General features: G+C 53.5%; 1 long non-coding RNA gene across 2 annotated transcripts in view; it reads left to right on the forward strand.

Moving 5' to 3' along the window:
* The first annotated feature begins 5,629 nt into the window (after nt 1-5,629).
* Nucleotides 5,630-25,594, forward strand: part of LOC113879730 — a 40,494-nt gene continuing 20,529 nt past the window's right edge. Inside the window, exon 1 of one of the 2 annotated variants that reach the window (XR_003507440.1) lies at nt 5,630-7,133. This is a non-coding gene — a long non-coding RNA (uncharacterized LOC113879730). Of the gene's footprint in view, nt 7,134-7,399; nt 7,525-25,594 lie in introns of those variants that run through there. The other variant, XR_003507439.1, reaches the window with a different exon arrangement.

Consider the following 25,594-nt stretch of genomic DNA (forward strand, 5'->3'; position numbering starts at 1 on the left):
GGCCCTCACCACTACTGTCCCACCTTCTCCCCCAGCCCCAAAAGGGCCTACTGTGCTCTAGTCAGCGTTGTAGTGGTCTCCCCTCTTCCTGGAATGCCCCATCCATAGCACTGAATATTCCCTCCGTATGGCCCCACGACCTCTACCACCGCTAACACTCAAATGACCTTCCCTGACCTTCCTCACCCAACCCCAAACTCGCTGGGAGCCGGGACCACCTCACACACTCACAGCACCTCACAGGGCGCCTTGGCACATGGCAGGGCTCCTGGAGATGTCTGCTGAAGGGTCTTTTCCTTCTGAGCCACTGAAACAGCAGGTGTTATAAAGCCCCCTGGGTCACACGATGCTGCTGAAGAATCTGCCCTGAAAAGTCTCCCTCTGCAGACTGCAAGCCCCAGGAGGGCAGAAACTGTGCCCATCCACTGACCATTTACCCCTGTGCCTGGGCCATTAGATGCTCAATAAAGGTTCACTAAATAGGTGAGTTAAAGATAATACACAGAGATGCTGAGCTTAAGCCAACAAGGCCCACGAATCAGAATCTGGAAAGATCCTCCACATCAAATGTTGGGAGGCTGTCCATTGGGTGCTTCTTTTCTGGGCTGTTGTTGTTCAGTCGCTCAGTCGTATCCAACTCTTTGCGACCCCATTGACTGCAGCACGCCAGGCTTCCCTGTCCATCACTATCTCCCAGACTTTGCTCAAACTCATGTCCACTGAGTCGATGATACATCCAATCATCTCATCCTTTGTCCTTCTCCTCCTGCCCTCAATCTTGCCCAGCATCAGGGTCTTTTCCAATGAGTCGGCTCTTCACATCAAGTGGCCAAAGTATTGGAGCTTCAGCATCTGTCCTTCCAATGAGTACCTTCTCTTCTGTGAGTACCTATTAAAGTCTGCAAACCTTTGCTGCAATCCAGGATAGACTTATACAGGCCAAGAGAGTCACTCAGTCGTGTCTGACTCTTTGGCCCCGTGGACTGTAGCCCACCAGGCTCCTCTGTCTATGGAATTTTCCAGGCAAGAATACTGGAGTGTGTTGCCATTTCCTTCTCCAGGGGATCTTCCCTGCCCAGGGATGGAACCAGTGTCTCTTACGTCTGCATTGGCAGGCAGGTTCTTTACCACTAGCACCACTGGGAAGCCATGCAAATCAAGCCGTAGGGGAAAGAGATCACCCCATTGGCTTGCAGCCTGGTGGAGGATGGAGGCCTGGTGATGGAGTGGGGTCCCTGGAGACAACACCATCCCTTCTCGGGCCATCTGTTCCCTCTCCCTGGACCATCCTGTTCGTGCATCACCCCACAGCATCCCTTGTCTTGATGAATGCCAACTAATCCCATGGGCCTCAGCTCAGACACCAGCTCTCCAAGGATGTGTCCCCTCCTTGCTCAGCCTGGATGATGGGTCCCCCAAAATTGTCCCGTTTGATGCATCTGACACAGCGCCTCTGCCCTGTAACCAGTGCTCTGAGGCTATCACCAGGCCTTGGGCCAAGAAGAGGCAGAGATAATTTCTTCTTGACCTTGACGGCAGTGACTTCACCCCTCGGCCTCAGGCAGTTTCTGGATTTGCTGCTCCCAGTCCTCTGATCCTCTGACCTTCTGTATAACCCGGCTCTCTCTTCTCCTGTCTACACCTTCACCTGCTTCCCCAAATCTTAATTGTGCAAAATGAAAGAGATGCTTTACTGGTATAAAGAGCTGGACACAATACCTTGAGATCTTCAGTCGAAACGGTGCTGACGTGAAAAATATGAAGAAGAAGTTTAGATGAAAACACTGCCGTGGGGCAGGCACGGCCTCTGCTCCTTCGGAGGTGTTTATCGGCCAGGTTTTAAAGCTTTCTATGGTCGGTGCCTCCAAGCATCATGTGCTTAAATATATATGGTTGCTCAGTCACTTAGTCGTGTCGGACTCCCTGCAACCCCGTGAACTGCAGCACGCCAAACCTGTGGGTGAGAGATCAGGCAGAATGCAACCACTTCAACCACCTTTCTCAAGTCCATCTTGTTTCTCTGGAAAGTTCCAGGACACACCAGGAGAGCGCCTCTCAGCTGATGCTTCCTGTCCACTCCCTCCCTACCCTTTCCAACCCAGGGAATGTGGGCCCCCTAACTCTCTTCTTTCATGAGTGTAAACAGACATCTCCAGGACCTCCAGGTCCTAAAGCCAGGACTTCTGGAATGCACACAGAACCCCAACAACCCCCCAAAAGCCCCATCACTAAGACAGGACCATTTTTGCTTTGAGCTACTGAATGGATTCCTGAAGCGTTGCCTGCAAAACTGAACACCGGCCTCATAGATCAGTCCTCTCCAGGGTTTCCACTTTACCTGCACGTGTTCCTGTAGGTCAAACACTGTGTCCAACACGACATAAAATCGAATGCAGATTTCTGACATTTCCAAGAGGGCACACAGTCTGTGTGCATTTATTAATAATTGGCCCTTAAGGGTCTAAAAGAATGCAATCAAATTCACAAACAACCGGTGACTTTTCTTACGAAACAAAAATGTCACCATTAAAATATACATCCCAGTCCCATTTGAATCGAATGGTGGCTATTTCTGTGCAAAGTATGTGTATCTCTTGAAACAGCTGATGTTTATTAGAACTTAATATAGGTCACGCCAGCTTACTGAGTCAAAACTGGACAGGATAGTAGAGGTTATGTAACCAAGCCTCTACCCCTGCAGGAGGTCCGTCCACATGCTGGTGGCCAATTTCCATCATTTTAAGCACCTCTTAGTACCTTAGGTGCTATTAGTCATGTACAGTTTATTTTCGTTCGAAAGGTCAGAGGCAAATGAAGTCACTTGCTGCTCTTCTCAGCCTCAGAGACTTTCCCGGCAGGGGGAGGAATGAGACATGGCCATCGGAGGTCACCTGCTGTCCCTGGCACTTGGTCCAGCCAGGAAGATGCCTCCAGCTCCCACTCCCCTACCTACAGCAGGACACGTGGACTCGCAAATGTCAGAACGAGCTCTTCTGATACGCTAAGCGTGGTCTTTGGTCCCTACATTACTGTGAATTCTCTCAAGATATATAAGCATTCTCTAAACAAAGACTAATGCTACAGTTAAAACTGACCCACGCGAAAGGATCTTGAAGGATTCTTGAATCAGCGCCTTTCTTATTTAAGGAAAAGAGGCAGAGTTCTGTAATCCAGGACCACAGTCCCTCACATGCGAGCCCCAAACTCCAAAAAAAACCCTGAAAATCAAACATTGTTTCCTAAATTTAGCACACAATCCTGACGTGAGGTTATTTATAGTCTCAATTTTTTTATGCCTCTGAAAGTGAAGATGCATATGTTTTCTGTGAAAATGCCCACAGGTTTGATAAGGGAACACTCCCAGGCTACAGGATTCCATAAGATAGTCTCTACACTGTACCCTCCTTTTAAAATGTGAGAAAAAAAAAATCTAAGCTCTGGAAAACAAGTCCCAAAGGTTGTGTGGACTAGTAAGGTCAAAATCGAATGTAAGGGGCCTGGTGGTTTATCAGGACAAAGATGCCCCAAAATTACTGTGAATAAGAAGGGGGATATTTAGGACTGAGACGGATGACCTTGCCTTGACCCCCAGCTGTCCTTAACAAACCCGCAACACAGGGCACCCACTCACCCATCACCAGCCCAAAATCCCAATATTAACTCTGTGTTGAATTATTAAGTCTCAAGGAGGAACTTTTCCCTTGCTTTGTTTCTTTCTCCATCCCCTAGAAGGACACCAAGTGAACCCACTTAAAGTGAACCTGAGCCTACATATTTTCTTAAACCACTGAATTGGAACAAAATCACGACACTGAAACTGTTCTCCAAAAAATAATGCGGGCAGAATACGCGTTTCATCCAGTCTAAGGCCCCAGTCGAAGAGACACAGGAGAAGGTGGTCAGGGGTTTCAGGGATGGCAAAGACTTAAACCATCCAGCCATTTGTTGAAACTTCCTCTCAGGGAGAAAGAGAAGAAGCTTTCCAAAGTTTTTAAAACAGCTCGCAAAGAGTGCCACATGTGCATTTTAACCTGGCGGTCCTCCAGACCAGCTCTGTGTCTTGTATACCTGCTTTTTCTCTTGATGTATCTTACCGTTCCTTGCAAACGTTGAGCTGAGAATCTGCTACTCCAGAAAGAAGTTCAGTGTCTTGGTTGAACGCGAAGACTCTTGGGACGGCCTCCTTCTAAACCACACTGCAGTTCTAAATGCTAACGCTCCTGGTTTGGTTAATTTGATTAAGTGGTGAGAAAAGACACCTTGCCCACAGATGGATTGTTAACACATTTGCACTGAATTCTAAATGTTAAATGTTCCTCCTTCAAGTTCCTGAGTTATTTTCATCATTTTCATTTCTTCCTGTACTGCAGCAATTGCTAATCTCTTTGTTCCCTGAAGAGTTTTGAAGGTGGCTTGGTTCACATCATTTTTTATCTTGTTACTTTAATCACGCGCTATTGACCAGACTGGAATTCGTCAACTTCTTCAGAGTCAGCCCTATCACCAGGTTTTCGGCATGCTCCTTGAAGAAGGTGCCTGTCTTCCGCCTCCCCGGGCACGCCGGGACAGTCCTGGATGGCACTTTTCCTAAACAATTCAAGACTGCGGGGATGAACAGTCTCGTTCTAGAAGCCAGCCCCGACAACACCCCGTGCAGGTCACCTGCCAGAAGACGAGGCATCGCAGCGCTTTGGGAGTCTTTTGCTTGTTTCTCAGAAATCTGCTCCTTTTCTTGGGCAAATCAAGACTACCCAAAGCAGACTCAACTGTTTGGATTTCTGGATTTGCTTTTGTTTGTTTTTCTTCCACTTTCTCTTGCAGTCCAACTGAGTCATACTCACTTTTTTAAACAGTTTAAAATTCCATTGAATTTAAAGAGTTTGATTTATGTTGTTTGAAAAAGTCCAGGGACGGGTCCTGTGAGTTCAGCGCAGAAGCATGTTGTCTTTGCTCGCACCTCCAGGGACTGGGCGCATCTGTTGCTGCCACCCAAACGTGGTTCTGATTTACACATCCACGTGCAGCTGACTGATGGATGGCCCATTCTGTGGGTGCAGGGTGCTGACAGAGCCCTGGGACCAGTGTAAAATGACACCTACTCTCAAGGCACTCTGTCATTTTCTCTTCTACCGGAAACATCCCCAAAGTCCAGCTATAGCGGGAGAAAGAAGCACGGGGCAATGAAATACAGACTGGAGCACAGGGCCCTCCCTAGAGGCCAAGCAGAGGAGGCAGTTCCCTGCAGCCCGATGGGGGCCAGGTCGATGTGGCTGTGATCCTGGTCTGAGAACTGCAGTCAGGACAGGTTGACAGGAAGGCGGAAGGTGTTTCAGGTGGGGACAGGGACTGAGGGACGCCTACAGGCAGGACCAAGAAAAGCTGGTTAAGAATCAGGGAAGAAACTGATACGGCCAAGGCAGGAAGTGTTGAAGGCCTAGCTACAAAGTGCCCGAGGTTGGATCTCTGTGTGTGTGTGTGTGTGTGTGTGTGTGTGTGTGTGTGTGTGTGTGTTGGGGGTCGGGGGTGGGGGGCGGAGGGGGCATGGCCTGCTGCCCTTTTGAACCACCTAGACGAGGAGAGGTCCCTATGCATGCAAGCAGAACAGATGTAAAAACCCAGCAGTCTGGCTGCGGGTGCAGCATGCATTCAAAACAAGAGGTCAGAGGCCAGGGGGCTGAGCCTAGAGGCAGCATGGCCAAGATGGGCCATGAAACAAGAAAAAAGGGGGCAACTTTGAGAAAAAGCTCCAAATAATTGATGACAAATACAAACTATCCAAAAATTAAGCATCCTTTGCATGCTCATTTTTAATTATTCCCCTTATAGATTTAGCAAACAACCCATCTGCCTGCAACTGAGGCTCAGTGCACCACCACCTAAATTATAATTCTTTCATTATGAGCCCATCACCTCTTCTCCCTTCCTGAAATTAATCCAGGAACTGCCAGATACAAACGTCTATTTAATAAAATGAACATCTGTGATGACACACCAGGAGCAAAATCCTAGTTGTTCTAAACCCGGCATTTTGCTTTGACAACCAAGTACCTGTTTTATTTTTTAAATACTTTCTCTCTTCAAAACACCTGCTTTCTCTACACATTGACTTCTAAAGGAAGAGATTAATTTTTATTGGCAAGAACAGAAGTTAGTCTCAACAACAACAAAGGAGAAGCTATGCTCTAAAGAAGAGCTGCCTGCTACATGAAATAATACCCAGGAACATCAACCCAAACCCACAGAACCAAGCAAGGCCAACCCCGTTTTCCCACATGAAAGCCACAGTGTGATAAACCTCACTCCCTTGGAATGGAGCTGCAGTTCTTATTGTACCCGTGCGGCCACAGGACCCCAGTCCAGGGTGGCTGGATTTCCATTAGAATTGCCTGTCCTTCACTGCCTTCTCCTCCACCCCTCCTGCGCCCAAGTCCAGTTATTCAGTGAGTTATAATTTGGCACTAAAATTCAATTAAGCTGAAACTTTGGTCATACGTGGTCTTTATCTCAGCAAAGCATAATTTCTTTGACCCATTTTCCAAACATCAGCTGATCGATTTGAAAGCGGACAGAGGTAAAAGTTGATTTCAATCGCACTCACATTTGTAGAAAGTGGCTGGGGAAAAGAAAAAAAAAAAACTTTTAAAACTTAAAAAAGATAAAAACTTCAAATAAACCAGATGGGGAGTTACTTATGAAACTGCTTGAGGTTTTCATAGCCCTTGTCAAGCAGAGACCTCGGCCCGCTCGGCAGACTTTAATTAATGTCCACTCCGGCCCTGCAAGCCATTTTCCCAATGGAAATTTCGATGAGAAAGGAAGGAATGCGAGGTTCAAGGCCGCGCTGTTGTTGAGTGGGCTGCGGGACTGGGGACTGAAACCCCGCGGTTCCCCCATGAGCCGCGAAAGTCTGTGGAAGTATTGAGCACCCCTATTGAGGACTGTGGGAGTCTGGGCGGCTTAATGGGATTGTGTTCGGTGCTTCGGGCTGTCCTTTAAAAGATTCCATGGCACCAGCGAAACTCCAATAATAGGGCCTCTCTAATTGCTTTCTGACTTTCTATGAAACTTTCTAAGCTATGCTGACATCCTCGACTACAACGACGGAATTCAAGAGTGGAGAAAGGCGAGACAAAGTGGGTGTGCGGAGAGAAAGCGGTTCTCAGCGAAGCGTGTGGGAGGTGGGGGGTAATTCGGGGGAGGGGAGATGGGGCGGGTGTTAAATCGGTGCCGGGGAAAGAAAAATATGAGTGTTCTCTTTTGTGCGAGACAAACAGCCGAGCGCGGGGAGGTCGGGGCCGGGGTCACGCGGCTCCGGGCTGCAGCTGCCGCCGTGGGGCGGGCGGGCGGGGGTCCCCGGCGGCCCCCCGGGCGTCGCGGCCGGCGGCGGCGGCGGCAGCCTCGGCAGGCATTCCGGCGGCGCGGGCGGCCGCTGTCCTCGCGCGACCCCGACCCGTCCAGAGCGCGCCCCGGGCGACCCTCGAGGAGGAGCGAGGGGAACGAGTGCGGTCCGGGCGCCCGAGCAAGGTAAGCACTGCGCGGGGACGCTCGGCCCTCGAGCGCGCGCTTTCCGCCGCGCTGGGCCGGCGAGCCAAGCAGAAGGCCGCGGGCCGGCCCCACCGCCCTGGCCTGGTGTTCCCTGTGCGCCAGAGGCCCGACGCCGCCGCCGGAGCCTGGGACCCCGGAGACCAGCCAGCCTGGCTCCCGACTGGTCCTGGGCCAGGCCGGAGGGCCCAGCGGGGCTCACCGCGAGCCCAGGAGGTCAGACAGAGCCCAGAAAGCCCGCGGGTGACCTTCCCGGGCCGCCCACGGCGAGGGTCACCCTCCCTCCGAACCACTTAGTGGGCAGCGGCCTTACCAGGGTCCCGGCCGGGAGCTGGGCGTCGGCGGGCAGGCGGCGCGTCCCGAGGGCTCTCGGTGAGCCCCGCAGCCGCCCCTTCGAGCGCTCCCAGCGCGCAGGCGCAGGCCCAGGCCGGAGGAGGGCCCGTCCAGGCCGGCGTGGGGGCGCGGGCTCGAGTCCGGGCCTGGGTCGCTGTCCTGCCCGGCCACCGGGTCACCCGAGGGCGATGGCACAGTGGGGGCAGGGGAGGGGGATCGGGGGCGGGGGTAGTTTGAAGGGGCAAAGAGATGGCGGCGGCGGCGAGGCCCAGGCGCCTGCAATCAAAGGCTGGGGACGGCGGCCCGCCGCGTCGCCCCAGGCCAGGCCTGGGGCATAAAGGACCTTTATCCTCAAGTGACACGGCCGGCGGTTTCCCCTGCCTCCCCCGCCCGCGGCCTTAATTGGGGCCGGCTGCTAATGTGATTAAAGGCCAGTTAAATGTTTCTCGGGGCAGACGGTGGGAAGAGACCGAGACCCCCTTCTCCTCCCCGGGGTCACGCCAGGCCCTTGGTCAGGGGGTCGGTGGTGGTGCCAACCCCAGGACGGCCTGGCCAGGGGCCGGCCGATTGTTCACCCCCGGGAGGGGAGTCCGCGGGCGGGCGGGCGGGCTCCTGGGGCTTTATGTAAGCCGGTGGGCTTTGGGCCCGGCCGGATTTGGAGATTCTTTTCGCACAGTTTCCATTTTCTGGCCTTTGGAACGGCGCCCCAGGCCCTCGGGGCCCTCCCCCTCCGGTGCCTGGCGCCCGCGGGGCCCAGCCGCCCAGGCTGGCCTGGGGTTTCGGGGCGTTGGGGGTCGGCTGGGCTCGGTCGGAGCAGGTCGATTTGGGGGTCTCCCGACTGAGGACAGGTCTCTCGGGATGGTGATGCGGGGCTGGCAAATGGTGGCCAAGCAGAGCCCCCCCCCCCGCCCCCGCCCGCGCCCCGACCCGCAGCGCCCCCAGGCCTAGGTCAGGGCCAGGTTCACACGGCCGCGGCGGCGTGGGTGGTCGCGCCCTCCCGGGAGGGCTGGGCGTCCCAGCCTTCAAGGGTCGCGGGGGGCCGAGAGCAAGTGTCTGCGCCGCGCTGCCCTGCCGCACCTGCTTCCGATGGCGCCCGCGGGCTCCTGCCCTGTGCCCACACGTTCTGGGGTCTCCTCCTCTAGCCTGCCCGACTTGACGGAGGCCGTGCTCCCAGGACAGCTCCGGGGCGCCGCGCTAGGCGAAGGTCGAGCCACTGCCTGCGGCGGCGGAGTGCGAGCTCGGAGCCCCGGCCTCCTAGATCGTTCCCTGCCCGTGGCCCTGGGCCCGGCCGTGCGCTCACAGGGGTCATTGCTGGGGGGTGGAGGTGGAGTCCCCTGCGGGGGGGTCCCCGAAAGACCAAGAGCCCGGCCCAGCCCAGTTCCTACACCTGTGAGGTTGCAAATCCGGAACTAGTCGGGATAGAGGAGGCAGATAAAAAGCCCAGTGGAAGCCAAACGAGCTCAGGGTGTCCCGACAGCTGGCCTTGGCCGTGCGCTTCGGTGGCGGCGGCGGCTCTGGGGCGCACGGGGGCCGGGCAAAGCAGGTGGGACCCGCGGCTGGAGCCGAAACGCAGGCCGCGCACCTTCATCTCGTCCCCGCGGGGGTCTCTCCCACGCCTCCGTTCGCCTCGGTAAAGACCCAAAGGCCGCGCGGCACCCGGGCCGGGGGACAGCGGGAGTGCGCCCGGGGGCTGCGGGCGGAGCCGGGCCTCGGGACGAGGGTAAGGTCCTCGGCGGCCCTGCCGCGCCGCGCCAAGAGCCGCGACCCCGAGTCCGGGCAGCCGCCTCACGGTGCCCACGAGCGACACTTGCCATTTCAAGCACGACACGGTGTTTAAAACTAATGTGAACTAAGCAAGCGTGCTTCCGTAGAAATTTTACAGGTCGGTTGTTTACTCTTCCCCCAAATATTCTCTGAAATAGTCGGCAGAACTTTTACATATGTAACAAATGGTAGGTTGAACAGATCAGAAGATATGAAATGAAAAGGATGGCGTTTGAATGTAAATAGAGTGAAAGCAGACGGTAATTTTTAATAATATTTTTTGTCAAAATGTACAGTGGCTCTCAAATTTTGTCATGTTCAAATTCTATAATTATTTGATATTTAAAATACCCATTTTGTGTATTTTTCAAACAAAAAGAAAAAAAAAACAGTAAAAAATTTAAAAAAACAGAAGCTGGAAACCAAAAAAAGCCTGAAGAGAAAATGGGCCATGAGGAACCAAAGCCTTTTCCTGATATCCTGGGTTTTTGTTTTGTTTTTTCTTTTTTTCCCTAAGATCCCGGAGGAAAATACAAGCGAAAATAAAATTGTTTCCTATTAAACTAACACATAGATGTAATTAATTTCGTTCCAGATGGGTCTAAGGGACCTGGCTATTGTAGTGTGCTCAGAAAACATTAGATTCAAGGTGATTTTACTTTCTCCAGCTGCTCAGAGAACTGTAAGGAAAAGTAAACAGGTCCAGCCTCATGATTTTTTTAAAATATCTGCTTATTGAACACAGATAAAATTAGAATCATCTTCTACTTGAGATAAAAGTTGCACAGGCAAAATCACCAATTTTTTTTTTTTAACTGAAAGAATATCTGGTTTTGTTTTGTACAAAACAGCACTATTTCACTATTATGTAACAAACTGAGTGACCTTGGCTTTGTTTGAACTACAACTGCGCTTAAATCAGTAACTCCAGTGATGGTTAAAAAAAGGAAAAAATCCATTTTTCAATTCATCTTCCATTTGTACTGAAATGGCTTTTCCAGTGATATTGTTTCAATAAAGGAGTAGCTTAGAGTAAAACAAATAAGCCGTGTGTTCTTGGTAAATAATTTTCTGCTTCAAAAAACCAAAAGTAAGTTGACTATGGCTTTTTAGGAACAACCTTTAAACTGGACAGGAAAGGGGAAAACGTGTTTTGTTGTCTCTTGGAAACGCGGGAGAAGAGCTGAGAGGCAGCTGGTCGCACTGCAGTTTGAGGGACCCTGCGGTTCCGCAGGTGGGGGCTTACTGGATGGAGTACCAGGCCAAAACGTTTGTTTGTATCTATGCCAACGCGGCTCGGACCCCTTATGTGTGTGAGGGTGTGATGGGAGGCGGTCAGAGGGTCGGGTGTGCAGTGGGGGTGCAGGAGGTGCCGCGGGCGTGCAGAACAGACCCACACGGCAAGCCTGGGCACCTCGTACCCTGCTGCCCCTGTGTCCACGTTTTGGTCCCATCTGGAGGACCCTCCTCCTCCATTTTATGATGTTTTCCCTCCTTTAAAAATCTGGTGGCCCCCTCAGCAGCCTCGTTGGGGGTCCATTGGTCATTTTCACAAAAACAAGTGACCGAAGTATGGACCCAGACCTGGGATGCAAGAAACCCCTGGGCTCCCCTGGCACCTGGAGAGGCCCAGCCTGACCAGCACGGCTGTCTTTGTTCACGCCACGTGAAGCCAGGTGACAGTGCTTCCAGCCTCCGTCCTGACTATGGACACGGTGGAGTTATGTGTGTGTGAGAGTGTTGGGGGTTTTTTTTTGTTTGTTTCTATTTTTGTTTTGTTCTATGTGTTTAGTTCACAGAAGGAAAACAAAGGCCCCTTCTGTGGCACCTGGGCCAGGCAGTGTAGCAAACGGGAAAACCAGGAGGGCAGAAGGAGCATGTGGCCTCCTGTGGGAAAGCCAGCTTGCTTTGTGCTTGTTTATTACAACTGAAGGTTTCCAGGGGCCTGTGTGCGTGTGTTCGGTTGCTCAGCCGTGTCCGATTCTTTGTGACCCTATGGACTGTAGCCCGCCAGGCTCCTCTGTCCATGGGATTCTCCAGGCAAAAATACTGTAGTGGGTTACCATGCCCTCCTCCAGGGGATCTTCCCGACCCAGGGATTGAGCCCACGTCTCCTGCATTGCAGTCAGGTTCTTTACCACTGAGCCACCTTCCAGGGACTTAGAATTGCCCAAACAGGAGGCCTGAGACCAGGAAGGGAAGGAACCCCCCTGCAGGGTTGGCATCTGAAGGTTCTCCCCAGCCTTCCTTGGGGAGGTTGGCCCCCAGCACCCTCTAAGATCAAAACAGCCAGCCCACGTGTTCTGAACATCGGAATGTTCAAAGATATTTAGAAAAATGGCCTCCAGTCTGGGAGACCTTAAAACTTGATGGAGATAATAAACAAAAGGAGTGGCAGTGTCTGGCAATGCCCAAAGGAGGGGAGACAGCTTCACTTGAAACTGGATGCACTGTGGTTTTTGCTCACATCCCAGGCTTCCAACACAAGTCTGGCCTTCCTCTGGTTAGAGGAGAGTCATTAGGAAAGAGTCAGGTACACGGGGCCAGCCCCCCACTCCAGCCAGAGTCAGTGACCTGATTGGAAAACAAATCTGATCACCCAGTGGCCGCCTTCCAGGTGCCCACTGCTGGCTTCTTCCCCACAGGCTCCCAGGCCAGCCTGGCATTTCTTGGCCCCTGACCCCCCATCTCCACATCATCTGGACATCCACCTCCTCCCCAAGGCACTCTGCTCATCACCCACATGGAGTGTGGCCCCAGAGTGGGAGGTCTCTGTCTCTGCCCACCCTCTGTGATTACACAGGGTTTAGCGCCTCTCAGAGTAGAGAGCGCCCTGGTGGAACAGCTTTGGGACCTGGGGTTTAGGGACCTCGGGGCACCTCTGGCCAGCAGGTGAGGGACTCCGTGGGACTCACGAAGAGAGGACAACATGGCCCGTGCCAGAGCCTTGGGGTCCCCCTCATTCAGCTGCAGCCAAACCTCAACACGCTGAACACCCAGACCTCACACAGGGGCGCCACCCCCTGCCCAACCAGCGCGCCAGCATGAGGGTAGGGCCGCGGCACGGAAACCCTCCAGCACGGCCTGGCTCCTGTCCTGTGCCCGGCACCGGCGTTCTTGTTCAGAGAACAAAAGCCCGGAGGCCCCTGAGGAGCCGAGAAAGGCCGAACGCAGTGGCTTCCAGGGCTTGCTGACGGTGGCTGGGGTGAGAAAGGAGACGGCCAGTCTCATCCCAGGGCACTCATAGCGGCTTCACGTGAAATAAGGGGTGAGCTCTTTGTACACACAGAACCAAAACACTTCCCCAGAAGAGGATTTCTCTAACCGCATCGTGAATTCTGACTTTTGTTACCCTTTCCTTCCCAACGATGGCTGCCACCTGCCAGAGTGATGCCCTCATCCCAGTGGGCTGCATCGCGGAGTTCATAGATCCCTGTTTTCAGAGCTGCGGGGGTGGATGGAGGAGCTGGAGACAGCCCAGGGTGCCCACAGTCCCCAGCTGCTTTGTTTCCTGGGTTCCAGCCCCGGAGTCAGAGCATCCCGCTGACACTCAGGCCACCACTTCCTAGCACCCTGGCATTGAGGGTGTCACCGCCCTTCAATGGGCTTCCTCTCATAGTGGGGTTGACAGCACCCACCTCCTTGGGTCACAGTGCAAATCCAGGGAAGTCATGCTGGAGGTAAGGGCTGGGCTCAAGGTACCCACGCACCGGCCACTTTCATCCCCAGGCCTTCCTGCCACACCTCTGGTCCTGCCCAGGATGCCTGCCCCCAAATAAGCCTCCCAGCAAAATCCTTCTCCTGCTGCCAGCCCAGCTCCAGGCTTCTCTTCCTGTCACTTCCTGGGTCCCCACGGCAGATGTGAGCCCATGCAGTCCAGCACAAGATTCTCAGAGCCTGGATGGAGTCATGCTGCCCCCATGGGACCCCAAGGCACAGGGGACAGACAAGGGGTCTGTACCACCCATGCCAGCCTCTGCAGACAATCCACTGTTTGCTTGGTGCCCTGGTGCCAGCCCTGACAGCAGTTAGGGGGTGTGGGTGCTGCTCTTCTCCCACCCTGCCCCTGTGTTGCAGGTGGTACATGCAGGGCCCAGAGAGGGTGTTCACATAACTACGGGTCACACAGCAAGAGCAGAGCTGGGGTTAGGCCGGCTCTCCTAGCCTTGGAAGACCATGACACTCTGCCTGATGAGGAGCCCCTGGGGTCCACGGCCAGCATCCTTCTACCGAGGAAGAGACCCTGAGCTCCTGTCTTCCAGGAGGAAGGTCCCCTGGCAACATGGAGGAGAGCTGTTCCCTGGCTTCCTGCGTTCCCCTCCCGGGCCTTGGGAGAGCTGAGTCGTTTTCCTCTGCTTCTGACGGCTGCCCGGGGGCAGAACCGCAGCCTCCCTGCTCCAGCCTCAGTGGGCTCTCCTGCTGCCTCAATGATCGTCACCATCACGTGGCCAGGACAGGCTGCCCCTGCATCCTCTGTACACACAAGGAGGAATATGTGCATTTGTGCACACACACACCTATGCACACGTACACATACACACACACTCGTGCACGTGTACACACACCTGCGCCGTGCATTTTAGTTGGCAGATTGCTTTCACAAACACTTCAACCTTTCTAGCCTTTCTGTAGGCAGCAAGTGAAAATTAGGAAATGGATCACCAACTTACTCTTGGGGCGAGTAATAGAACTGGGGCTGTGGGGGGCGGGACATGGATCTGGTGGGACAGGTCTGTGCCTGGCTCTTTCCCCTCAGGTCTGTTTCAGGCTCCACGAGTCTCTGGTGGCCCCTGAGTGGGGGACAGTGGGCAGGGGAGCTCTGTGCCCACCAGATGTGGCCAGACACCTGCCCTCGCCACCAAGTCCCTTAAAATGGCACTGACTCCCGAGTGGAGAGGGCCCGGCAGGGCAGGGTGTGCAGCTGAGAGGGACCGTGTTTGCATCAATCAAGTGGCCAGGGAAGTGTTGCTGAAGACAAAACTGCCCTTTAAGGCAGGATGGCTCTGACATCAGTATGTGCAAAGGCCCAGTGGAGGACCTGGCCAGCACCAGAGATGCAGGAAAGGGACAAGAGAAGGGGGAAGAAAGGAGAGGAGTAGTGGGGCCTCCCCTCCAACCCAGAATGTTCCACCTCCCCCACCCCGGAGCCCAGGGGTTCTGAGAGGCCCTCCCAGAGGGACCCACTGATGTGTGGACCTGACCTGTGCAGCCAAACCCATCTTTTGTGGCTTTTATGACTGTTGGGTTGATAGTCAACCTATCAATCTCTGGGTTGATAGTCCCTTTCATTTGGTTTTGTTGATCTGACAGCCTTTTATAGCTTTGAAGTGGCTCTTATATGGTCCAACCTTGAACTAGCCCATCAACAGATGAATGGAAAGAAGATGTGGTACCTACACATGATAGAATGTTGCTCAGCCATTAAAAAGAAGGTTGCCATTTGCAGCGACAGGGATAGACTCAGAGTTTTTCATACTGTGACGTCAGAGAAGTATTATCTGATGTTGCTTATGAAAGTAAAAGTGTTCATCACTCAGTCACGTCCAGCTCTTTGCAACTGGGTGGACTGTGGCCCGCCAGGCTCCTCCGTCCATGGAATTCTCCAGGCGAGAATCCTGGAGTGGGTGTATGTGGAACGAAAAAAAGCAATGCAGATGAATCTACATACAAAACAGAAACAGCCTCATGGACACTTTGGAGGGAATCTTGCCCTGCCACCCTCCCCGCCGTCACTGGGCATAAGAGGGCAGGCTCAGGACATGAAGTCTGGGTCCGGGGGGAGGCCCGTGTAGAGGCAGAAGATTCACTGTGCAGGTTGGCAGACGTGGAGAATGAAGGAAGCTGCTGATGGGGGTGGGGCAGTCTTGCTGCTCAGCCTCAGGGGGTGGGGGCCTCAGGCCAGCACTTGGGGGCTGCCTTCATAGCTCCTCTACAGCCTGGTTTTATCCTCTATGAAGGGAGGCCCTTCATCTTTTGGGGTACCTCCATCTCTGGCGTTCCAGAGCTCTAAAAATCAGGCCAGCCCCCAGCAGGAGGCATATGGCTAGAGCCCACCGTCTTCCGAGGTAACCATACGGAGGCTGGCCCAGGAGAGAAAGTGAGCTGGTCTCCATGGAGACTGGACCAGCATCCCAGAGGCCCCCCGGTTCATCCTTCCTCTCACCTGAAGCAGGAGCAAGGCCAGGGGCTGGCATCTGCCACCATCTTAAAGGCCTGAGGCCACCTAAGTCACTCCCAGGGTTTTACAGGTGGGGAAACTGAGGACTGGGGGAGGGGAGCTTCTAGGGAGCTCGCCAAGCTGGTCAGGGCAGAGCTGGACGCCTGCCAGGCTGAGGCTCCGCTGTCGCCCCTGGAAACCTGGGCCTTGTTGGAGCCTGAAGTAGCCTTTCTGTTCAGGCTGCCAGGACACCTGTGGTCACCAATGGCAACGTCACCCTCTCAATAGCCATGCAAGCCACAGAGCAGTGTCCTCGAGCTCAAGTGTGCGCTGGATTCAGAGACTGGATGAGGCAAGATGGGCGGCTTAGGGCCCCCTGCTTGGGGGCCAGGTGGCCTCGGAATCCTGTCCTGGACTAAATATAATTCCTGGGCAGGTTTGATCTTGGTTATCAAGCTACGATGGCAAGAAATACCCGGCTTCATCTTTCCCAGCTCCAGCTCAGGGTGGTAGGGCAGCCCCCCGGGGGTCCAGCGTGGGTGCCAGGTGGACCCCCTGTGACTCCTAGAGCAAGGCAGCCCCTTCCCTTGCCACCAACCCTCTCCTCTTGCCCGCTTTGGAGTAGAAGTCAGGCAGGAATCTCTCACATCCCACATTCTGGAAATCACGGGAAACAGCTGATTTCCATAAGCAAACACCCAGGGACGCCCTCCCCCCAAGACTGGGGATCACTTAACTGCAGTCCTAGCTTTTTTCTTTTTAATTTTCTTCTCTATGAGAAATAGCTATTGGCGTATCGCTGATTTACAATGTTGGGTTAGTTCCTGGTGTACAGTAAAGTGAATCAGCTACTGTTTAGTTGCTAAGTCCTGTCCAACTCTTTTGTGACCCATGGGCTGTAGGCTGCCAGGCTCCTCTGTCAGTGGGGTTCTCCAGGCAAGAACACTGGAGTGGGTTGCCATTTCCTTCTCCAGGGGGTCTTCCCAACCCAGGGTTCAAACAAGGGTCTCCCGCATTGGCAGGAGGATTCTTTACCAGTGAGCCACAAGGAATCAACTCTGTATATATATCCTTTTTGGATTTCCTTCCCATTCAAGTCACCACAGAGCACTGAATAGAACTCCCTGCTCTATGCAGTAAGTTCTCATTAGTTACCTATTTTATAGTGAAGTAAAAGTCGCTCTGCTGCTGAGTCACTTCAGTCGTGTCCGACTCTGCGTGACCCCATAGACGGCAGCCCACCAGGCTCCCCCGTCCCTGGGATTCTCCAGGCAAGAACACTGGAGTGGGTTGCCATGTCCTTCTCCAATGCATGCAAGTGAAAAGTGAAAGTGAAGTCGCTCAGTCGTGTCCGACTCGTAGTGACCCCGTGGACTGCAGCCCACCGGGCTCCTCCATCCATGGGATTTTCCAGGCAAGAGTACTGGAGTGGGGTGCCATTGCCTTCTCCAAAAGTCGCTCAGTCATGTTCAACTCTTTGCAACCCCATGGACTATACAGTCCATGGAATTCTCCAGGCCAGAATACTGGAGTGGGTAGTCTTTCCCTTCTCCAGAGGATCTTCCCAATCTAGGGATCAAACCCAGGTCTCCTGCATTGCAGGCAGATTCTTTACCAGCTGAGCCACAAGGGAAGCCCAAGAATACTGGAGTGGGTAGCCTATCCCTTCTCTAGCGAATCATCCTGACTCAGGAATCAAACCAGGGTCTCCTGCTTTGCAGGCAGATTCTTTATCAACTGAGCTATCAGGAAAGCCCTGATACTATGCCCATCTTATGCATAGTATAAAAGCCCCAAGCCTATAAAATAGAAGCCCTTTTTTATGCATACTATCAATAGTGTGTATGTGTCGATCCCAATCTCCAAACTCCTCCCCCCGTCTCTTCCCCTTGGGGTCCGTCTGTTCTCTATGCCTGCTCCTAGAGTTATTCTCTCTTTTGGGCAAAGGGTGAGTTCTTAAAATGACATGATTGTTTTCCTCTTTAATACAGAAAAACACAGTAAAGGAATTAAAGGCTTCCTACCTCTGTCCAGGATACCCTTTGATGTTTTCTCAAATAGAGTCACACACTCAGCTGGGATGAAAACTCGGAGGACACAAAGGTGAACATGGAAAGCTGGAAGCCCTGACCGCCCTCTCCAGCCACCCTCCCCAGCAGCACCCTGGTCAGGGGTTCAACTCCTCGCCTCCCAGGCCTCAGTTTCTTTATGTGCAAAGTGAGTGGGATGGCAATATCTACCTCCTGGGGTCTTCCAAGGACTCAGTGAGTTAACAACGTGTAGAGCCTAGGAGCTGGGTGCTCAGTGGCCTGTGTCCATGCGCCTGCCGCTGGGGTACGTCCAGAGCATATACCTCCATCTATCTAGCTATCTTTTCTTAACTCTTTAAGTAACTTACTGGTTTGTTTTTTTGGCTCTGCCGGGTCTTCGTTGCTGCCTGCAAGCTCTCCCTGGTTGCCATGAGCCGTGGCCACGCTTCATTGCGTGCATAGCTGCCCACCGTGGGGGCTTCTCTCGTTACAGAGCCTCTATGGCGCCTGGGCTTCAGTAGCTGTGACTTGTGGGCTCAGTCGTTGTGGTTCCTGGGCTCCAGAGCACAGGCTCAGTAGTTGAGATGCACGGGCAGGTGGGATCCTCCCAGATCAGGGATCAAACTCACGTCTCCGGCATTGGCAGCCTGATTCTTAACCACTGGACCAGTAAGGAAGACCCTCTATCTTTTTTTCAAACTCGAAAAGGGATCCCACTTTGTTTGGCATCTTGCTCTTTTCACCTTGTTTATTTTGGAGACCTGTCTGTCCCAACACACACAGGTAGACGCACCTCCCTCTCTCTCAGGAGGCTTTAGGTGCCCGTGTGACATCCTGAATGGTTACCGACACCAGGACATCCAGAAGTTAGAGTCCTAGAAACGTCGATTCTGGCCCAAAGTGTGGACACACATTCAGCTTGGCTGGATGTACATTTCCTCCGGCCCGAGGCGTCCCCTGCCGGCCCAGGGCGTCTCCACTGTCCGCGTAGGTTGCACTCTGACCCCAGGTGCCCAGATGGGGTCAGCCCTGTGAGATGTGTGAGGACCACAAAGGTCACAGTGACGAGACAGAGAGGTGGGGAGTGGGCTCCAGGATTCCAGGGCACGTCGGGGCCCCAGCAGCATGGGCTGGAGCCACAGTGCCTGTCGGGCCCTCCCTGCAATCGTCTCCCAGGACCTTCACAGCATGAAGTGCCTGCCTTTGTGCTGAGAAGTTAGCTGGGACGTTGTCAACCAACCTCCTCTAGGCCCTTCCTGAGGAGCCCTCCGCAACCCCCAGGGCTGGCGGAGACGCGAGCACTGCTGCCCCGTGGGGGCGGCCCGCACAGGCGTGTTCTTGGAGGTTTAGCTCCGAACTCAGAGATCCGGAGACTTCTGGAAACAGCCAGATACCGTTCTGAGCCAAGCCCAGCAGGGCTGCTGCTGGGGCCAACCCAGGTCACCCTCGCGAGTGGCCACAAAGCAAGGAAGCACGTCCCCCGCTCCGGGACCGTCACTTGCTTAGACCAAGTTCTGGAGGAGAGGCTGCCAATCTGTGATCAGTGGTGACGGCGCTGCGGGGCGAGGAGGCAGCCTCCAGGGTGATGGGGACTCTCTGGGAGACTAAAGTTTTGCACGTTGGTCAACGTACTCATATGCTGAGTCCAACCATCTCCTAAGAAGGGGTGGGCGGCAACCACCCAGCTCAGCCCATGTCTGTGCCTTCACAAACCTGCCCCTGCTCCATCCAGGGGCCCACCAGCCTCAGCGCATGGCCACTTTTTGTCTCCTTGTCCACCCCCCACCCCAGAACCCAGATTATGAGCATCTAGGGATCAAAGGTCATGTCTCCCCACGTCTATGTCTCCATAGCTCAAAGCAACATGGAAAGATTTCATCAGTATAGACAGAGGAAGACAGGATGTGGAATAGCCCTTGGAGAAGGCGTCCAAAGAGCAAGCATAGGGTCCCGGCCACCCACAGGGACTGTGGTCTTGAACCCTAGTGTCCTAGTCTGTAAAGTGGGGTTGGAATGACAGGTATCAGTGGTCCCTTCCTATTCTGTAATTTATGGGTTTACTCATGACAGAAGGTCAAAGGCAGGGGAGGCCTCTGTGCCCAGTGCCCACTGGAGGGGCAGCCTCCCCCACAGCCATGCTGGGTGCCCGCCACCCACCCCCCAAGACCATTCCCTGGCTCCACGGCATCCCAGGGAAGGCAGCAGAGGTAGACAGGAGGGCACGAGAGGACACGCTCTCCTGACCATCCAGCCCAGCAAAGCTAGAAACTGTCAAAAAGTAAAAATTCCATTTGTAAACAAGATCGAATTATTTGATTGTGAAACCCGGGTCCATGGAATTTAAAATAATTTAATATGAAACAATATCATTTGAAATGCTAGCCAGCCAAGGACTTGGGAGCAGGGGTGTGTGGGGGGTTGGTGGGGGGGAGGGGAGGTTCTGGCCTCCTGTGGCCAGACACAGGCTGGAACCCAGCCTCAGGGAATAATAACAAGTCATCATTCAACAAGCGTGGTTAAGAGTCAGCTATGTGGCCACCCCAGGCCAGGCACAGGGCAGCAGGCCCATGGTTCCTGTCCTTCTGGGTTCACAGTCTCGGGGAGCAGGCAAAACATAGACAATTAAAAAGCAGAGCTGGTGATCGGGAGAGGGGCATTAGGTGGCATATAATCCAAGCCAAAGGGGAGGCCCAGACGGAGCCAAGGGCGAAGGCTGTTGGCCACAGTGGGTGTCATCAGCGGAGGCTCCGAGAGCTTCGGAACTGCAGTGAGAAACTGAGGCGTCGCCCTCGGGCGTGGCGGGGGGACGCAGAACAGAAACAAGAGGATAGAAACAGTGGCCGCTTTCAACCCTAACTTCATCTTGCACTGCTGTGTGACCTTGAGCCTCAGGATGTACAGAAAGTCACTTTCAAGCCTCAGTTTTATCCTCTGCAGCATAGGAATAATTAATCCAGGTCCCCACTCTCCATAACAGTGTTAGTTGCCCAGTCTTCTCCAACTCTTTGCAACCCTTGGACTGTAGCCCACCAGGCTCCTCTGTCCATGAGATTTCTCAAGCAAGAATACTGGAGTGCGTAGCCATTTCCTCTAGGGGATCTTCCCAACCCAGGGATGGAACCTGGGTCTCCTGCACTGCAGGCGGATTCTTTACTGTCTGAGCCACCAGGGAGGAGCTTTCCTGATGATGGCTCAGTGGTAGAGCCATCCACTGAGCCTGCCTGCCAAGGCAGGAGATACAGGTTCGATCCCTGGATGAGGAAGATCCCCGGGAGGAGGAATGGCTCCCCACCCCAGTATTCTTGCCTGGAGAATTCCATGGACAGAGGAGCCTGGTGGGCTGCAATCCGTGGGGTCCCAAAGAGTCAGACACAACTGAGCGACTGAACACACCATCACTCCCCATCTGCAGCGAGGGTCAGAAATGATTCACGTGGAGCCCGGGGGAAGCAGACACCACCAATGGATAGGGGCTCCCAGGTGGGGGCCGGGATGCAGTTGGCGCAGGCAGGGGTGAGGTGGTGGACAGGTGCCCAGAAGCCTGGCGCCTGTGTGGTGGGCTCTGTGCTCAGCTGGCTCAGGACCCCGCTGGTGCTATTTGGAGGGATGATGGAGCCGATCGTGATACGGCAGCGCTTGGCCTCCACGCATCCTGCCTCAACATAAACATGATCGGGAATATTTCAGGGCCGTAAAAGCAAGAAAAACAAACCCAGAGAACCCAGACAGAGAGCTTGCAAATGCTAACTTTCATGTCACATCCAGAAACCACATGTTCCTCCAGCCACCTGCGGGCTTGTAGCTCCGTGGGGAAGGGCTGGCTTGTTGTGTTTAGAAAACCAAGCTGGCCATACAGCTGCGGGGGACGTCCGGGCGCCGCCCCTCCATCCTCCCAAACGGGGCTCCAACCCTAGAGGCTGCCTCAGGCTTTCGGGGGCCACAGTGCCTCTGGGTTTGAACCTACCTGGGAGGCCAGGGGCCAGAGGTGAGGACCTCTCATCACTGCAGTGCCCCCGTGGGCAGTCCCCTAACTTCTCTGTGCACAACAGGGTCTGGAAAATGCCCGAGGTCACCTGGCCAGTGGGTGGCTCCCCTAGGATTCAAACCAGGCCCCCTGACTCCCCAGTCTCCTTCCTTCCCCACTCCCCACTGACGGCTGGGCATGGCCAGGGCGGAGGAGAGGAGACCTGCACACATGCCAACAATCTACCTGGGAGCCCAGGGAGGGCTCCATGTGCCCCACCTACCGGTCAAGGCGGCAATGCTGAGAAGCGTTATTTTTATTCCTCCCCAAGCCCTGCCAGATTACATTGTCAAGGCCAGCACTTTGGAGATATTTCCTTGGTTTCGCAATTCACGTGGTGACTAACACATGTTACATTTTGAAAACCTCTCTTGGTAAAAATTTAAGCTGAATTGTAAATACATAAAAGTCTCAGTGTTAATGGGGTGCGTGATTTCCCAGTGGCTGTTTTGTAATCCCAGGATCCAGAAAGGATGTGGAATTCTATAAAAATGGGTAGCGAGCACGTATCCGGAACTGCCCTGTGAGTGCCTGGCTATCGGCAGCAGCCCTTACATCTTGCCCATCCGTATAGAAAACCCCTTCGTGTGCCCTGCCCACCCTGCCCGGGGTTGGACACAACTTCCCTTGGTTTCCATCCCGGGCCCCAGTGACAGAGCTGAGGCGCGGAGGCAAGAGGCTTGCTCAAGTCCACACCCCTGATAAGGGTGGATCAGGACTCGATCCCAGGCCTCGTGCCTCTCTGCAGCATGGCATCCCCTGCCGGGCACCTGTGTCCCGGGCGGGTGGGTCGTCCACTCCGCACAGGCCTTGGCCGATGGCCCCAGGGTGGACCTGCCTGGGACAGCCGATGCGCAGACTGGACAATGGGGATCTCAGTCTCCGCCCGAGCATTTGAAATAAGAAATGAAAGAGAGGCGGCAGCTTGGCGCCCTGACGGCAGGAGCACGTCAGAGCCACGGGCGTGTGTTGGAGTCAGCATGGGAAGGTGATGGGGAGAGGAAGGGGGGTCAGGAGAAGAGCCCAGAGTCGGGGAGGAGAAGACGGTCCCCTTTGAGAGTGGTGGGTAACTGGCTACGCCAGCTCAGCGCCAAGCACCCAGCGTGCGGGCAGCAGCCCAACGGTCTGCAGCCGCCCGCCTGCCCCGCCCTCTGCGCCTCCATCACCGCCCTCCGCCCCGCCCCGGTTTATTGCTTGGTGGATAACACATCAGTCTGCACTCACCCTGCTTTTGAGTCATTTACCAGTTCAGCATCGATCTCCGCACTGGACTGTAGGCTCCGGGCATTAAGTGGCCCATCTGGTGGGGTCCCTGTGGCATCAGCAGAGGCTGATCCAGCATCTGGTCTGGCACTTGGGTGATTATTGGCTGAATTCATGCTCCTCTGGAAGATCCAGGGAGCCACCCCATCCCCGCCCCGCTGCTGTGGGAAATCCCAGTGGGTTTTACCACCATGAAGAACCAGAGCAGACGCGGGCCCCTCCGATGGCCTCAGGGGGCCGTGTAAGGGTGCGGCAGGCAGCTCCCTAATTGGCAGAGCTCACTGGGCATGCAGGGGGCCAGGAGGTGGCCGTGCAACCAGGGACACCTTTATGGTACAATAAAAGCCAGACGCGTATTGATTTTTCTTCGAAGTCCAGGGCCTGTTGGTCTGGGCTCCTCTTGACTCTCCGCCCACCACCGCCACCCAAGCTGCCTGACAAGCCCAGGCTCCGGCATCAAGGCCCAAGTCCCCTGGGGCCTGAGGGTCCCCTGGCCAAGGCGTCCTCGACAACATTCCATGACTTGGATCTTGCAACCCCATATGGCTGTTGGAGTCCACTAAAAGATGTGTCCATCCAAAGATAAAATGTTGAGAGGCTGCTTTCTGAAGAACTTCACAGGTGTGGAGGGAGAGGTGTAAACTCAGTTTGGGTGTTACAGTTAGGGTTAGACTTCTTTTTATTATTATTTTTAATTGGGAGATGATTGTGTTGGCTTCTGCCATCCAACAATGTGAATCAGCCACAAGTACACATAAGTCCCCTCCCTCCTGACACCCCCACCCCACCCTGCCTGGCTAGGCTGTGACAGAGCACAGAGCTAGGCTCCCAGCATCATGCAGCAAATCCCCACTGGCTATCAGTTTTATTCATGACAGTGTATATATGTCAACGCTACTCTCTCAATCCGTCCCACCCTCTCCTTCCCCTGCTCTGCCCAAAGTCTGTTCTCTACATCTGCATATCTCTTCCTGCCCTGAAGATAGGTTCATCAGCACCAGTTTTCTAGATTCTGTATATATGCATTAATATGCAAAATTTTTCTCTTTCTTGCTTACTTCACTCTGTATAACAGGCTCTAGGTTCATCCACCTCACCAGAACTGACTAGAATGCATTCCTTTTTATGACTGAATAATATTCCGTTGTATTTACGTACCAAAACTTCTTTATCCTTTCTTCTGCCAGTGGACACCTAGGTTGCTTGCTAGCCGTTATAAATAGTGCTGCTATGAACATTGGGGTTCTTTTTCGTGATTCCTAAGCAGGCAAGACGTGGTCTAGCTCTCAAGAGAAAAACGCATTTGGGGCATAAACAGGGTACAGAGAACCCAGAGATAATCACAGTACAGTGTGGTAAGTATGAAAAAAACAAGTATGTCCAGAGCCCACAGGGGAAGGACCATTTCTAGATGGGGGTCAACACAGGCTCCCCAACGAAAGGAAATTTCCATCACCTCTTGTGATTTTAATTTGGTTCATATCCCCAGAATTCCCATTATATTAGAGCCGACAGGGCCCTTAATGGAATTACTCAGCTTTCAGTAATAACGAGATTGTCTAGGTCATGTAGGGAAGTACTTTAAAGTTATTCTGTCTTTTTTTTTTTTTTTTTAATGATTGCAACGACTTACAATGCCGGAAAAGACATTTTCCTTAATTCAATTACCAAGTGAACTAAATGCATTTGCTGCAGATAATTAAGAATCTTTATAAATATAAAACAATTATCCCTTCAGAATACAGTACTAGATGTTATTATTCAAGCTAGCTTCTCAATCAGAAACCCCCTTTTTCAAAACAGTTCCAAAGCACTGCATGCTAATCTCCCGAGGCAGAGCTGCTGGTGTCAAGCTTGTGGGGCCCAGACCACTCCATCCTGCAAGAGTCTCACTGAGATGCAGGTATTTGCTCGCAGCCACCTGCCTCAGACCCGGAGCTGCCCGCAGCCAGAGCTGTCCTCGCTCACGTCCCTTCTAGCCTCGCTGTTCAGTCACTGAGTCGTGTCCAGCTCTTTGCGACCCCATGGACTGTGTCCATGGGATTCTCCAGGCAAGAATACTGGAGTGGGTTGCCATGCCCTCCTCCCAGGGGGTCTTCCCAACCCAGGGATCAAACCCATGTTTCTTATGTCTTCTGCACTGGCAGGTGGATTCTTTACCACTACAGCCACCTGAGAAGCCAATGATAAATATGACATAGAACTGTAAATCAGAAAGAGAAAGATAAATATTGTATACTAACGCATAAATGTAGAATCTGAAAAAATTAGTGTAGATGATCTTATTTACAAAGCAGAAATAGAGACACAGACATAAGAACAAACATCTGGATACCTAGGGTACCCAGAAGGGATAGGATGGATCGAGACATTTGAGATTGACACATACACACCATTGATACCACTCATGAAATAGTAACTAGTGAGAACCTACTGCATAGCTCAGACTGCTGCTGCTGCTGCTGCTAAGTCGATTCAGTG

The sequence above is a fragment of the Bos indicus x Bos taurus genome, chromosome 21 (genome assembly GCF_003369695.1).
Source record: "Bos indicus x Bos taurus breed Angus x Brahman F1 hybrid chromosome 21, Bos_hybrid_MaternalHap_v2.0, whole genome shotgun sequence".
Classification (NCBI taxonomy): Eukaryota; Metazoa; Chordata; class Mammalia; order Artiodactyla; family Bovidae; genus Bos; species Bos indicus x Bos taurus.